We start from the raw sequence: 13,523 nt of genomic DNA, 5'->3' as shown, positions 1-13,523 counted from the left end.
TATATATTCTGGATACAAGTCCTTTGTTGGATGTATGATTTGCAAATATTTCCTCCCTCATGTTTATATTTTATTCAGTTTCTTTTTATTTCTATTTTTGACTTAGAAAAGTAGATAAATGGAACAGAAAACAGAACTCACAAGAAACAACCCACGAATGCAAAAACATAGGGAAGGAAAGGTCTTTTATTTATTTAACAAGGAATGCATGAATACGCGAATGCACTTTGACCATCTACCATCATCAACATGTCACCAAATAAAGGACATCGTAAAACTGATAAAGGAGAAGCAATATTATTTAAAAACAAATGGATGAAAAAAAATAATAAAAATAATAAAAACAAATGGATGGGGGCAGCCTGGGTAGCTCAGTGGTTTAGTGCCACCTTCGGCCAAGGCATGATCCTGGAGACCCGGGATCCAGTCCTGCGTTGGGCTCCCTGCATGGAGCCTGCTTTTCCCTCTGCCTGTATCTCTGCCTGTCTCTGTGTCTCTCATGGATAAATAAATAAAATCTTTTAAAAAATTGATGTTTAAAAATTAAAATTAATATAGCTAGCTTTATGAAAAATCTCTTGCATGCGTACACACACACACACACACACACACACAATTCCCAAAGAAATCTTATTTGTCTAAGCATTTTGTGATTTATTAAACTTTTGCTAAAAATTTAGCATTTGGCTGAGCATGATAGAATGTTACCAGTCTCAGCAGGCGGAGTTTCTTAGACTGGCCTCTCGGGCTTCCCTGCATCCCTCTGGCATCACCACCCTCTGGCCCTCAGACTTTTGTTCTGTTCTGCCTTCAGCACCCCTGGGAACCACTGGCTCTTCTTCACCTTCAAGTACTTGCCAGTGGGACTGACTACTTCTTTCCCTGGGGAGAGCCAGGCACACCCCCTGCCCCCCAGCTTCCTGTCTGTGCAGAGTGGCCAGCCATGTCCTGGGGGTTCCCTGACCTTTCATAGGGCATGTGATCGAGCATCCCGAACAGCCACAAAAGGGGTCTGAGGATGCCACCTGGAATCAGATAGACTTAGCACATTGTGGGGGAATTACTGAACAATCAGAAATAAGAGATGAGAGGGAGTTGGGCAGGTAGATTCATTTTCCTTCTTCCTCCAACCGACTGTTCTAGCACATTTATCTGTTTAGCCTGCCCAGAGACATCCCACATGTACAGTTGGAAGCACCTGCCAAGCAGCCTCAGTGTCCCTGGGTGAGGCTGTGGACAGTGTGTCAGTGTGTCACAACTTTGCCCCCTTCTCATTGTGCTGTGGTCTATTGTATCTTCTCACTCTTGCAAGCTACGTACCAGCACTTAACCCTTGCCTCAAGCTCTGTTTTCTAAGCAGCCTTGAATAAGGAAGAGCATTAGTTTTTCTCACTTAGCAAGAAGTCTAGGGTTACCCAGTCTAGGGACAGTGAAGCTGCTCACGTGTGACCTCAAGGACCCAGATCCCTTACACCTTTCTGTTCACCTCTTGTAACTTGTGGCTCTTTCCTCAGGTCATGATAGGGATGTTGCCTCTCCATCATGTATTCACATTTCAGGAAGGGAGAAAGGGGAAGGAGAAATGGTAAAAACATGCTGTATCCTGTAAGGTTTCCCTCATTGTTCAAGGACAGCAGGTGCTGCTCAGGTGCCACAGAGCAACCCTGACCTTCAGGGAAAGTTGGGAGGTTGAATGATGAGTTTCCATTCTCTCCAGTGGAGGCTCCTGGGGAGACAGGGGACTGGGGTGAGTGACTCAATTTGAAGGGCCTGAGGAGACTGGGAATATCTCCCCACTCCCATCCCCTGCTCTCCCCAGGAGCACACTGGGTCCTCTGGGCAAGTTAGGTTTTCTCTCTTTTGGCAAAATGAAGACTGGGGGGTCTGTAGTAGAAACTTTAAAAAAGAAAAACACTTAAAATTTTTTTTTGCATAAACATTTTAAAAATGAGAGCTCTCACTTAAACACTTAGATTCCTGGGTTTCCTCAAAAGCACTGGGAGAAATGATGGGTTTCTGCCACACACTGATGGGGCTGTGAGAAGGCTCCCCTCCAGGCTGTGCAGCTCAGCATCTGACACCTCGGGGCTGGCACCTTCCTTCCCTGGCTGGCTTCCGGGAGCTTCTGAGCCCCCATCAAGACTCACCTTCGGCAGTAAAGTCTGCGATAAAGGTGCATTCGGCCCTAAACACACAGTTCTGAGTCCAGCTGCCAAGAGAATTGTACTCCCTCTGTCTCATTAGACACACGTGAGTCCTGGTCCCCTTTTCCCTTGAAGTGACGTTAGGCAATCTGATAAATTTTTTTTTTAAATCTCCTGGAATTAGTCTCAGAAGAATAAGAAGGTCATGTTTTATTTTTTAAAAAGATTTTATTCATTTATTCATGAGACAGAGAGAGAGAGAGAGAGAGAGAGAGAGAGAGAGAGAGAGAGAGAGGCAGAGACACGGGCAGAGGGAGAAGCAGGCTCCCTATAGGGAGCCCGATGCAGGACTTGATCCGGGGTCTCCAGGATCACGCCCTGAGCCTAAGGCAGGTGCCAAACTACTGAGACACCCAGGGATCCCCTGGAGGTGGTGTTTTAGACGGGAAGTTACGACTTCACTATTCGCACCAGGTCATCACTGTCCTTAAACTTGACACCATTCATAGCCACGAAGGATTCACGATTGAGCATTAATTTGTGTAAAAGGTGGCTCATTCTGGACTTGTCAAAAATTGTCTTAGATTATTGGCTTTTCCTATTTATTTTCATTTACTTCAAGGGATCATGCCTAACAGAGACAGCACACAGATACGTTTTTGTAATGTTGATGAACCCACAAAGGGTTTTGAACAGACTTGACGGGTACAATGATAATAAAAGAGATCGTCTCATGACCTCTCTCTGTTTGTAGGTAAAGATCCAGAGTTGTATATAAAAATACACTTCCCAGCTTTTCTCCACTTCCCTTTGTCGTCTTGGCTGTCCTTAGAATATCGTAAAGATTACATCTCTTCCTGTGAGCCTTAGGTAGAGGCGGTATTTTAGAATGTATTTGTCATATCCATGTTTGACAGATGCATGATGAGGATCTAAATTGTGCAAAGGATTCCTTTTCCATAGATGTTTTAAAATCCTTAGTCAATTTTCCTTCATGCTAATTGGAAAATCAAAAATATATTTCACATAATCAAACAAGGATGAAGTAACAGAATGCTCTCAGGTAACATCTTTTTCGGCTTGTACGGCTATGCCTTATGGAAAAATACCCTGGTTATAATGAACATCTTATTTCGGTGTGACGGGGATTATTCTTCCCGGGGAATTACGAAGCAGAAAGATTTACTGAAATGATCACTGTCTCCTATTGCACAATTATGCAATGCAATTATGCAGTAAATTCCAATAATTATATTTCAATCGAGCTAAAACATTTCACTGAGTCCAGGTATTACATCATCTTAGGCTATTTTCAAATATACGGAGGTATCCGAATTTCCTGTCGTGGGTAATCATCGAGAGCGTTCGCTGTTGAAGCAGCAACAATCACACCCGCCGTTTTGATCGGAGGTGGGTCAGGGGTTTGTGATTTTGGAAATTAATGAACTTACATAACGAGGTGAGCGTTACGGCACAGAGCCACATCCGTCTTCTGAGCGTCCCCAAAATGTCCAGGCACGTCCCACAGCTCGAGTCTGACCGAAGCTTGCACGACCCCGGCAGTGTCCCCACGGCGCCCGTGTCACAGCCCCGTCCCGCCGGAGACCCGGCTGTGGCTGCCGGCGCCCCCGCTCTCTTGGTGTGTTCATTCATAAAGATTTCATAAGCGAAAGAGTAGCTTTGGGCAGATTGGGAGCAGGGAGACAGACTCGATCAGCTACTCATTTCATTCTGAATAATTTCCCCAGAAAATTTCCAGTGTTTCTGTAAATGTGGAACTAACTGGCTTAATTCAAAATTTTCTGGGGAATTGGGTATTGAAAGTCAGAACTTCTATGATATCTTAACACAGTGTTCTGTGTTTCATTTCCGTGGGGACCTCCTTTAATGACTGTGTTTTTTTAAAAGTGAGAAAAGGCAAGTGAAAAGGAGCAAGGGAAAGAGAGGAAAACTCTCGCCGAAATCTCAGGCAATCTCGGAGACGTTTCAGTCAATACACATTTCTGCTGCTTTTAATTTACAGCTGCGCGACGCGGAATGCTGAGCCGCCACAATCCAGACGCTTTAGAAGGCGACCCACTGCATGTGCACAAAATTGCTCTGCTGCCCGTCTCTCTTTTTGGAGCTTTGATGTGTGGGTGATCCTGGGAGGACGGCGTGGGAGACGCCCCGGGGAGCAGCCTCCGATTCTTGAACCTTCTGAGCATGGGCTGGAGGGGGCGGCGTCATGGGTGTGGCCCGAGGCCCAGCCTGCAGGTCTCGGGGGCAGGTGCTGACCTGGGCAGCAGGACCCCCCACCTCTCCGCCCTGACGGAAACCTCTAGCAGGCCCAGCACGGTGGCCCCTTGGCCTCCGGGACACGGGAGGGGACGAGGCAGAGCGAGTTTGGTGGCCCCAAAGGAGAAAGGCCCCACTCCCTGGAGTGGCTGGCAGGAGGGAAGGTCCACAGGTAGGAAAGGAAGGAGGTGGCGCCTGTGCACCAGGTGGGGGGCTGTCTGTGCAGGTGGCACTCATCCTCCCCACGCCCGCCCCCATCCAGGTGGGCCTGGCTCACGGAAGCCAGGACCCGAGCCCCGGCAGCAGATCAGGGCCCAGTCCCCTCCTTTCTGGAGCTCACGGGCAGGTCCTGGCAGGACTCACCTCCTTCCCACGGCCGCGTAGCAGATGCTGGAGGTGCTCCAAAGCCCTGGGGAGGGACCGCGGGGCACCCATGAGGCCTCCTCTGGGAGACGGTGCTTCCATGAACACCGCACATGTCCTGTGCTGGTCACCCTCAAACATCTATGTGGAGCCCGGGGTGCGGGTCAGGGGCTCGGGCCCTAGGTGCTCCCGTCGGAGAACTGCGCGGCCCCTGAGGACCACGGTTGGCTACCCCAGAACCCCTCACCCAGACGCAAGGCATGAAGAGGACCCACTTGCAGGGAAATACGGATTCCAACCGATTTTTCTCTCCTGGGCACTGATCCCTCAGTGCCCTCCCCTTCCTGTCCCTTCTAGCTCTCCTGGAAGGCATCCCCAGCCCAGGCTGGCCCCCGGCTCCCTCTCTGCCCCGTCCCCCTCCCCGTCCTGATGCTCAGCACAAAACCACAGATGCGCTGGTCAGGCTGGGCCAGTCGGTGGTGGCAGGGGAGGTGGTGGGGACGACCGGCCAGGGCGACCCAGACCCGGGGAGGGGGCGAGAGGGGCGGCTGCACAGATGCACAGGGGCGCAGAGGGAAGGGCGGATGGGCGAGCTGCAGTGTCTCTCTTCAAAATAACTTGTTTTTCTTTTATAACAAAAGCAGTACAAGCTTCCTGGGAAACTGTATACAATACATTAGCAAGAGGAATAAACTTCTAATAACCCATAATTTTACTGCCCTGAGACAGAAAACCTTCCTTCCCTTCCTCCCTCCCCTTGCCCCTGATCCCACTGTCCCTCCTCGCCCCATCCCTGCCTCTCCCGCCCCATCCCTCCTCCCCCCCACCACCTGTGTGTACCTGCTGGGTTGTCCGTCCCGCCCATACTCTGCACTAAGGAAGGTACATATATCACATCCTCTTCCCTGCTAGACTCGAACTGAGGTGCTGTTTTCATGGTATTCACACTTTCCTGCCCTATAATTAGTAGTGGCTGCATCGTACCCCATCCTGTGGGTCTGCACCATAACTTAGTCAGTTCCCTGTTATTGGACATTAGGTTATTCCTCAAAGTTTTTTGAATAATAAGTAACATTGCAGTGAACATACTTATGGCTAAACCCATGATTTTAATTTACATTTTAACTATCAATTCAATTTCCCCCTTTTAAAATTTATTTTATTTTATTTTTAATAATAAATTTATTTTTTATTGGTGTTCAATTTACCAACATACAGAATAACACCCAGTGCTCATCCCATCAAGTGCCCCCCTCAGTGCCCGTCACCCAGTCACCCCCACCCCCCACCCTCCTCCCCTTCCACCACCCCTAGTTCGTTTCCCAGAGTTAGGAGTCTTCATGTTCTGTCTCCCTTTCTGATATTTCCTACCCATTTCTTCTCCCTTCCCTTCTATTCCCTTTCACTATTATTTATATTCCTCAAATTAATGAGAACATACAATGTTTGTCCTTCTCTGATTGACTTACTTCACTCAGCATAATACCCTCCAGTTCCATCCACGTTGAAGCAAATGGTAATTTCCCCCTTTTTTTAATTAAAGATTTTACTTTTAAACAATCTCTACACCCAACATGGGGCTGGGTGATGAAGAGTTGCACTTTCCACCAACTGAGCCAGCTGGGAGCCCCTAACTTTAAATTTTTGGAATACGCAGACATGGGGGCACCTGGGTGGCACAGTCGGTTAAGTATCTGCCTCTTGCTTTTGTCTCAGGTCGTGATCTCATGGGGCGGACTCCGTGCTCGGCGGGGTGGGGGTCTGCTGGAGAGTCTCTCTCTCTGCCCCTCCCTCCATCAAGCCCTCCCATGCTCTCTCTCTCTATCTCTAAAATAAGTAAAAAATCTTTAGAACATATAAATGTGCATTTGAGAAGACGTGTGCACACACGGGTGAGTATATATACATAGAGGCAAGAGCATAGTGAACCTCTATGTGTGACGCGCTCATCACCCGCCTTCAACAACAGCCAACTTCTGACGATCTGGTTTTTCCTGTAACAGGGGTTGGCAAGCTTCAGGTCATGGGCCAAATCCAGCCCCTTTGTCTTTCATCTGCTCTTGTTAATAAAGTTTTATTGTCACACAGCCAGTGAGAAAGTGTGAACAGGAGGAGCCGTTGCCGTCCCTCCCAGGGCCTCGTGGGTTTACCAACAAGTGACACGTGAAGCGCGGGGGTGAAATACTCTCGGCCGTCAGATTTGTCGTCAGCAGAATTAGCTGCTCAAGCTGTGGTAGTCGTGACTGCTGTTAACCATTTATTCCAGTTCTTTCTTTTCTGGGCACACATTAGCATTACACCTTCTGGAGCCCTTGTGGCTAGTTAGGAACCATGACCACCTCTTGTCAACGAGCTAGGAGCACAGGTGAGGTATGTCACTTGCAGGTTGAGCATTCAATTATTAATGGCAAACCAGCCGGAGTTCTCTCCTGGTTCTTCCAGAGTTACTAGAACCGTCCGGATAATGGCTGCTGATCACCTGGGTCCTGCAGAGAAATCGATGACACAGATCAGAGCTGAAGTGTCAGCTGACCCTTGATGGCCATGTAGAAGGAGCAAGAAAGCAACCTTTGTATAGGCTGCTGAAATGTCAAGGGTCTTTGTTATTTATTTATTTATTTATTTATTTATTTATTTATTTATTTATTTAAAAGCATGTTTTAAACATTTTTTTTTTAAATTTTAAAATTTATTTATGATAGTCACACACACACACACACACACACACAGAGAGAGAGAGAGAGAGGGGGTCAGAGACATAGGCAGAGGGAGAAGCAGGCTCCATGCACCGGAAGCCCTATGTGGGATTAGATCCCGGGTCTCCAGGATCGCGCCCTGGGCCAAAGGCAGGCGCCAAACCGCTGTGCCACCCAGGGATCCCTGTTATTTATTTTTTAATGAGAGACACAAAGAGAGAGGCAGAGACACAGGCAGAGGGAGAAGCAGGCTCCCTGCAGGGAGCCCGACGTGGGACTCGATCCTGGAACCCCGGGGTCATGCCCTGAGCCGAAGGCAGACGCTCAGCCCCTGACCCCTGGGCATCCCATCACCTAGCCTCGAGCTGAGAACAACAGAGGACCTGATAGGCCAGGTCTCGGGTCCCAGTTACTCTCCAGCCCTGACTGTTCACCAAGCACACACACGCTCAGACTCATGTGCACATGAGTTAGAGACAACAGCCCCCAAGGACGCCCCAAATGCCCTGGACAGCTCAGCGTCCTCGAGGGGCAGTTCTGGGTCCAGGTCCCCCCGGCCTCCAGCATGTGCTGGAAGAGCCTAGACTCAGGGCTGAGACGTGGCCCCCGCTCCACTATTTCCAGCCAGGTAGACTTTGGCACAATTACCCGCCTCCCAGAGCATCTGTCTCCACCTCCCTCAGATCGGGGTGGCCGTGTCTTCCCTCGTAGTGGCAGTGGCACCTGTTGGAGTGGACAGTGGTGGCCCATGGGACACGCTCGGCTGTTGGCGCCCGGGCTTCTAGAGTGTGATGGGAATAGTGTGCGTGGACACTGGCACAAGGCTGTTGGACATGTGTTGGTGCCATGTGCTGCGTCATAGGACCCAGAGCACTGTCATCCCCTGGGCCGCACCGCAGCACGGCTGCCCCCCTCGGGCCCTCGGCCGGGGCTCACGGGCGCAGCTGGCCAGCCCTCTCCTGCGCGTGCCCGCTCCTAGGGCAGGGGGTGCCCACCCTGTGTGCGCCCCGGCTCCCAGGCAGGGCTGGCAGGTGTCATCCTCCCCGGACGCTCAACTAGGCCTCTTCCTGCAAGATCCCGGCCGCCTCAAGGAGCCGGCAGTCAGGCTTCCTGGGCAGATGACAGGCTGCAGAACCACGTCCCAGGGAATGGCCCAGGTCCCCATGTGGCTGCTCCGGGAGATTACTGAACCGCGGAGCGAATGCGTCTGCACAATGCGTCCTCACACATCTCGCCTCGGTGCCCACGGGTGGGCCGCCTTTGGGAGAAGGCCCAGGGCAGGGTGCGTGTGGGTGACCTCGCAGAGCCGAGGCCGCTGCCGCCGGGACCCACGGGGCTGGCCTGGGGCCGTGTGTCTCTGGCTTCTGGTCACCACGGGCGGCAGGGTTATTTTGCACACGGTGGTCGGGTGTGTTTGCAAACGCGCACTGCAGGATGGAGCGCGAGTTAGCCGGGGGTGCCCAGCGAGGTGGACTCTGGCCTCGGGGCGGGTGGGGGGCGCAGCTCTGGGGGGCAGCGGCCTCCGTGGGTCCACGGGCTGCGCCATCCCTGCAGCCGACTCTTGGCAGCCGTGGGACCTCCGCCGGCACGGGGAGGAGGGCACCCCCCGAGGCCGAGCTCTGAAGGACAGGCCAGCAGGGGCCTCACCCTCCCCCTCTGGCACGCGTGCCGGACCCCTGCCCCCTCGGTCCCCGAGACGCCCCAACAGGCCGTTGGGTGTGACGGGGACTTCGCTCGCTCTGGTGGCCAATGAGGCACCGACCAGCCGAAGGAGCCCGTGAGGAAGAGGCGGGTGTGCGCTTTACTTGGATCACTCCTCCCAGGGGAGGCCACAACCTATTTTTAAAGACTCACGTGGAAAAGCCTTCTTGCAGCTGTGAAAATACTTGCGGGGTCAGTGTCCCCCGGGAGCAGGGAGCGCCCTAACGGTGACGATGGCATACGCGCTGTCCTTGCAGAGCCTGCCCTCCCCCCGGGGTCCTGCGGCGACCCCAGGCCGCACCGGCCTGCACTACCTTCCGCATTTGTCTCCACGTCGAGTGCAGCCGCGTGGCCGTGAGCCGTGAGATTCCTGACGCCGACCCCCACTCGAAGGAGAGACGCCGTCGGAAGTTGGACAAAGCTGATCGGGGCCTCTGGATGAGTGTCCACGGTGACATCCAGAGCAGCCCTTGATCACTGTGCTTCTGTTTGGAAGTCCTGGAAGGTTCCCCGGCCTTCCATGAGCTGTCATCACAGCTCCCCTCGCGGCAGCTTCCGAGGGTTCCTCAGAATAATGTTTGGGGAGGGCGTGCGTCTTTCTCCTTGGTTCTCCCGTGCTCCTGGAGGGACCACCTCACGCGTGAACAAGCGGAGCCTCGGGGCTGTGAAACCCGCTCCTTCTACCCATCAAAGTAGGCCTCGGAGGCAAAGAGGCACCCGTGTGCACGAGGGACAGTGTCTGAGGGAGCTTCGCTCTTCCTCCCGGGCAGGAGCTGGACACCGGGATCCGCATCAAAGGGATCCTTGTGTTGCTTGTCTTCGGCTTGTGACCCTGGGTTCTCCTGTCCCGCTGGCCCGGAGGAGGGGACGCTCTCCTCTGAGGCGTGGAGGAGGTGCAGGTGGGCAGGACACCAAATCCGCCCGCAGAGACTGAGCGGTGGGCTCCACCCCCCGAAGGCCAAGCCAACTTGGATTAACCATTATTTTGGATTATCCAGGTTTTGTGTCCTTTGTGGTGGGCCTGGGCATGTCTCCTCTGAGAGCCTCCCGCTCCCCCGTGGTGGCAGCGTGGGGGGCAGCGCTAGGAGGGCGCCTCCTCCCGGGGGAGCCCTGGGGGTGCCGTGAGCTCCCACTTGGGCTCCCCCCAGCTCTGATGCACGGTACGTGCTCGGCGGATGCCCCGTGTCGCATGCAACTGCGAAACCGTGTGCGTGGCTGGGAAGGCAGCGGCAGGATGCAGAGGACACGGAAGCCAAGGCCGCGCACGAGCCCAGACGCCAGGCAGGGAGGTGCCGAGAGCGCTGGACGGGAGGTCAAGGAGAAGCGAGCCTGGGGTCTGGCCCTGGATCGCGGGCGTGCTGGTGGGCGCTTAACCCCCGGCTCTCCGGAAAGGAAAGGAAAAAGCCCTGACGTGTGGCGTCTGCTGGCGTCTCTGGCGCACACGCTCCCATTGCGGCCAACGTCGAGCTGCTGATGTGGTATCGCCAAGAGCAGACAGAGCTGGGAAGATGCACTAGAGTCGGAGCTGCCCGGGGACGCGGCACAGGCACCGGCCACCAGGGACAGGGGCACGGGGGTAAAGTCCATGGGGCGCTGCCCGTCTCGGGAGCGGGGGCTCCAGCACGCCGCTGCACGGGCACATCTTGTGTTGCTTGTCGGATGTGTGCAGAGACGGGACCAGCCTCTCCCACCCAAGGCCTCGCCACAGCGGCACCAGGACCTTCCGTGGGATGGACGGAGGGAGCGCAGAGGCCAATTTGTTCAGTCTCTCGGTCAAAGCAGGACGCTCTTGGGAGGCGGGTCTCCAGCTCCAGGCCTTGCAGGGGAGCCCTGGTGCTGCGGGCACTCGGATTCACCGGAGAAAGTCCTCACTGAGCCGAAGACCACGTGTCTCCACCTGCTTCCCTCCACCACTGCTTTGCCGTCCGCAGCTCCACCAAACCCGTCTCCTCTATGGTGGGGAAAGGCGTCTGGTGTCTGGCGGTAGCTCTCACCCGCCCTAAATTTTCTTTCCTCCAGCATAACGTTTCCAGCTGCAGCCAGACGCCTGGGCTCCCAGCGCTTGCCATGGAGAGCTCCGTCCTTTGTAAACGGGGTCCTGGGGGTCGGGGAGAAGGCGTCTCTAGGGGAACCAGCACGTATCCTTCCTGAACCTAAATGCATTCCTTTACGGGCCCCGATAACCCGGAAGGTTGTTATAAATCCCTACAAAGTTGATTTTATTGCAGTGAAAGCTTGCAGACTCGTCGGTGATAACAGCCCCACACCCTTCTGTGCTGCTGTGCACCCCTCGCCCCGTGGCCTGCTCCCGCGTGGCCTGCTGGCGGGTCCCAGTCCCCATCACTGATGTCCTTCGCCTGACTTTGCTGGTTCTGCTGCTTCTCCCGCTGTCCCACTGCTCTTCCCCTGAGTGCTCTCCGCCCGGGGCTGCCCTCTTGGTCCGGGGGCCGCTCTTCTACATCCTTCAAGGCCAGGGCACCATCTGACTGCTGGGCCGACACAGCCAGGCCGCTCCTCCCACCGCCACCCGCCCGCCCCGTGTTACTGAGTCCACAGCCCACAGCAGCCGCACGGTGCAGCCCGGAGTGGACGGGGGCCGGGGTTCCACGTCTCTCTTTGACGAGATGGGGCCGAGATGCTCCTGGAGCTGAAATAACCCCGTCGTCACCCAGGCCGGTGGCAGCTATACCGGTTTGCTGCGAGCTCAGGTGGCCTGGCGACCAAGCAGGCAGGAAATGCAGGTCTGCTCCCTGCTGGCTCATGGTCTGGGGACTGCTGGCTGGCGGGTTCCATTTGGGGAAGCTCAGACGCCGCCTGCGGGCTGCATGGGCTGGGTCCCGGCCTGGATCCTGCACCTATAAGCTGTGTGTTTAAACCCCACCCATTGTGGGAAAAAAAAAAAAAACACGCTTAGGAAGAGATGCCCAAGACGTCAACGTGCAGATTCATGAGTTACCTGGAGCGAACCACCCAGGTGGAGAGATGGAGCAAAGCTCAGCCCCAGGAGCCATGGGGGACAGTCTTTAAAGGATGAGAACTGGGGGGCAGAGGGGTTTGAGGGCTTCCCTGGTTGTGCTGTGTCAGTAAAGCTCTCTCTGGCCGTGTCTGGTGCGCGCTGCCTTCGTCTCCCCATCTGTCCAGGGGGGCCAGGGGCTCCCGCCACGCCGCCCTCTCCACCCTCGGTTGCGTGGGGCAGATGGCTTCACGTGGGACAAATCCGTGGTGTGGGAGCCGGGACCTGTCACCTACAGTTCTGTTTGGGGCGGGGCAGAGGGGGGAGCCTTCGGCTGAAATCCAAGGAGAGGCGTTTAGATGGAAGCTCACCTCAGGAGGGGGCCCCTTGTGGCTCGGGGAGCCCCTGATTCCCATCCTCTCGAAGGGCTGGTGCTTGCACGCGCGCCGTCCTCTCCAGCTTTGTGAAGTCCAACCCGAGTCCCCGGGTTAATAAAGTGACTGACTGGCGTTTGGGCCTAGCGACCCCCTCGTTGCGGGGGGAGGGTGATAACCTGTCCATAAACGGCTGCGTCTGCCTAGCCGAGCTGTCCCTTCCGCCGTTGCCTACACCCCGACCACCGTGGAGGAAGCACCTGGCAGGGCCTAGAAGGGAAGGACACGTTCTCCTGGGCTGGCCGTGGAGGCGCCTGCTGGGACTGGCCCGTTTTCCAGAATGCCTGACGTCGGGCACCGTGAGCCGTGCCCTGGCTGCCCGGCCGGGAGGCACCCAAGCTCTGCCTATTGTGTGTGGCAAACATCTCTGCCCTCTTGCCAATCCGAGCATGTTGCAATGAGCTGTGGGAGCCCTTCCAGCTGAAAGCATTCTGCACCAGAGGTTGGTATTTGCATAGCAATTAGTTTGTATTCCTACAAAAATTTTCATGGATTCAAGTTGTTCATAGAAAGAATGAACCAGAGGGTAAACTGAACCACAGATTAAAGGGCTCATGTCAGGCAATTCTTTGAACAGTTTTTTTATGGTTTTGAACCATCATTATTTGTAATATTCTCTGAAAAGCCAGCAAATAATTGTTTTCCCCCTACTGAATTTGTTCTTCCCCTCTTAGCAAATATTGATTCTCGGGCCCCCCCCCCTCCTCCAAAGTCAGTCCTGAATGAAACCAAGATTAACAGGGCCGCTTTTGTTTAATACAATGAACAAAAACTTGTGTTTGGAGGGTTCTTGTCCTGCCAAAACATCTGTGCAAGGCCCAGATGGCAACCAGGCTCTGGAAATAGGGACCGGGAGTTAAATGCTTCTGCAGAGTCAGCAGAGAGAGTGAATATTGCTGCATTTTTATAGGCCCTACAAAAATAGCAACTTTTGAAAACTTCTTGGCAACAGAGT

The sequence above is a fragment of the Vulpes lagopus genome, chromosome 8 (assembly GCF_018345385.1).
Source record: "Vulpes lagopus strain Blue_001 chromosome 8, ASM1834538v1, whole genome shotgun sequence".
Classification (NCBI taxonomy): domain Eukaryota; kingdom Metazoa; phylum Chordata; class Mammalia; order Carnivora; family Canidae; genus Vulpes; species Vulpes lagopus.
This window is presented reverse-complemented; position numbering follows the sequence as displayed.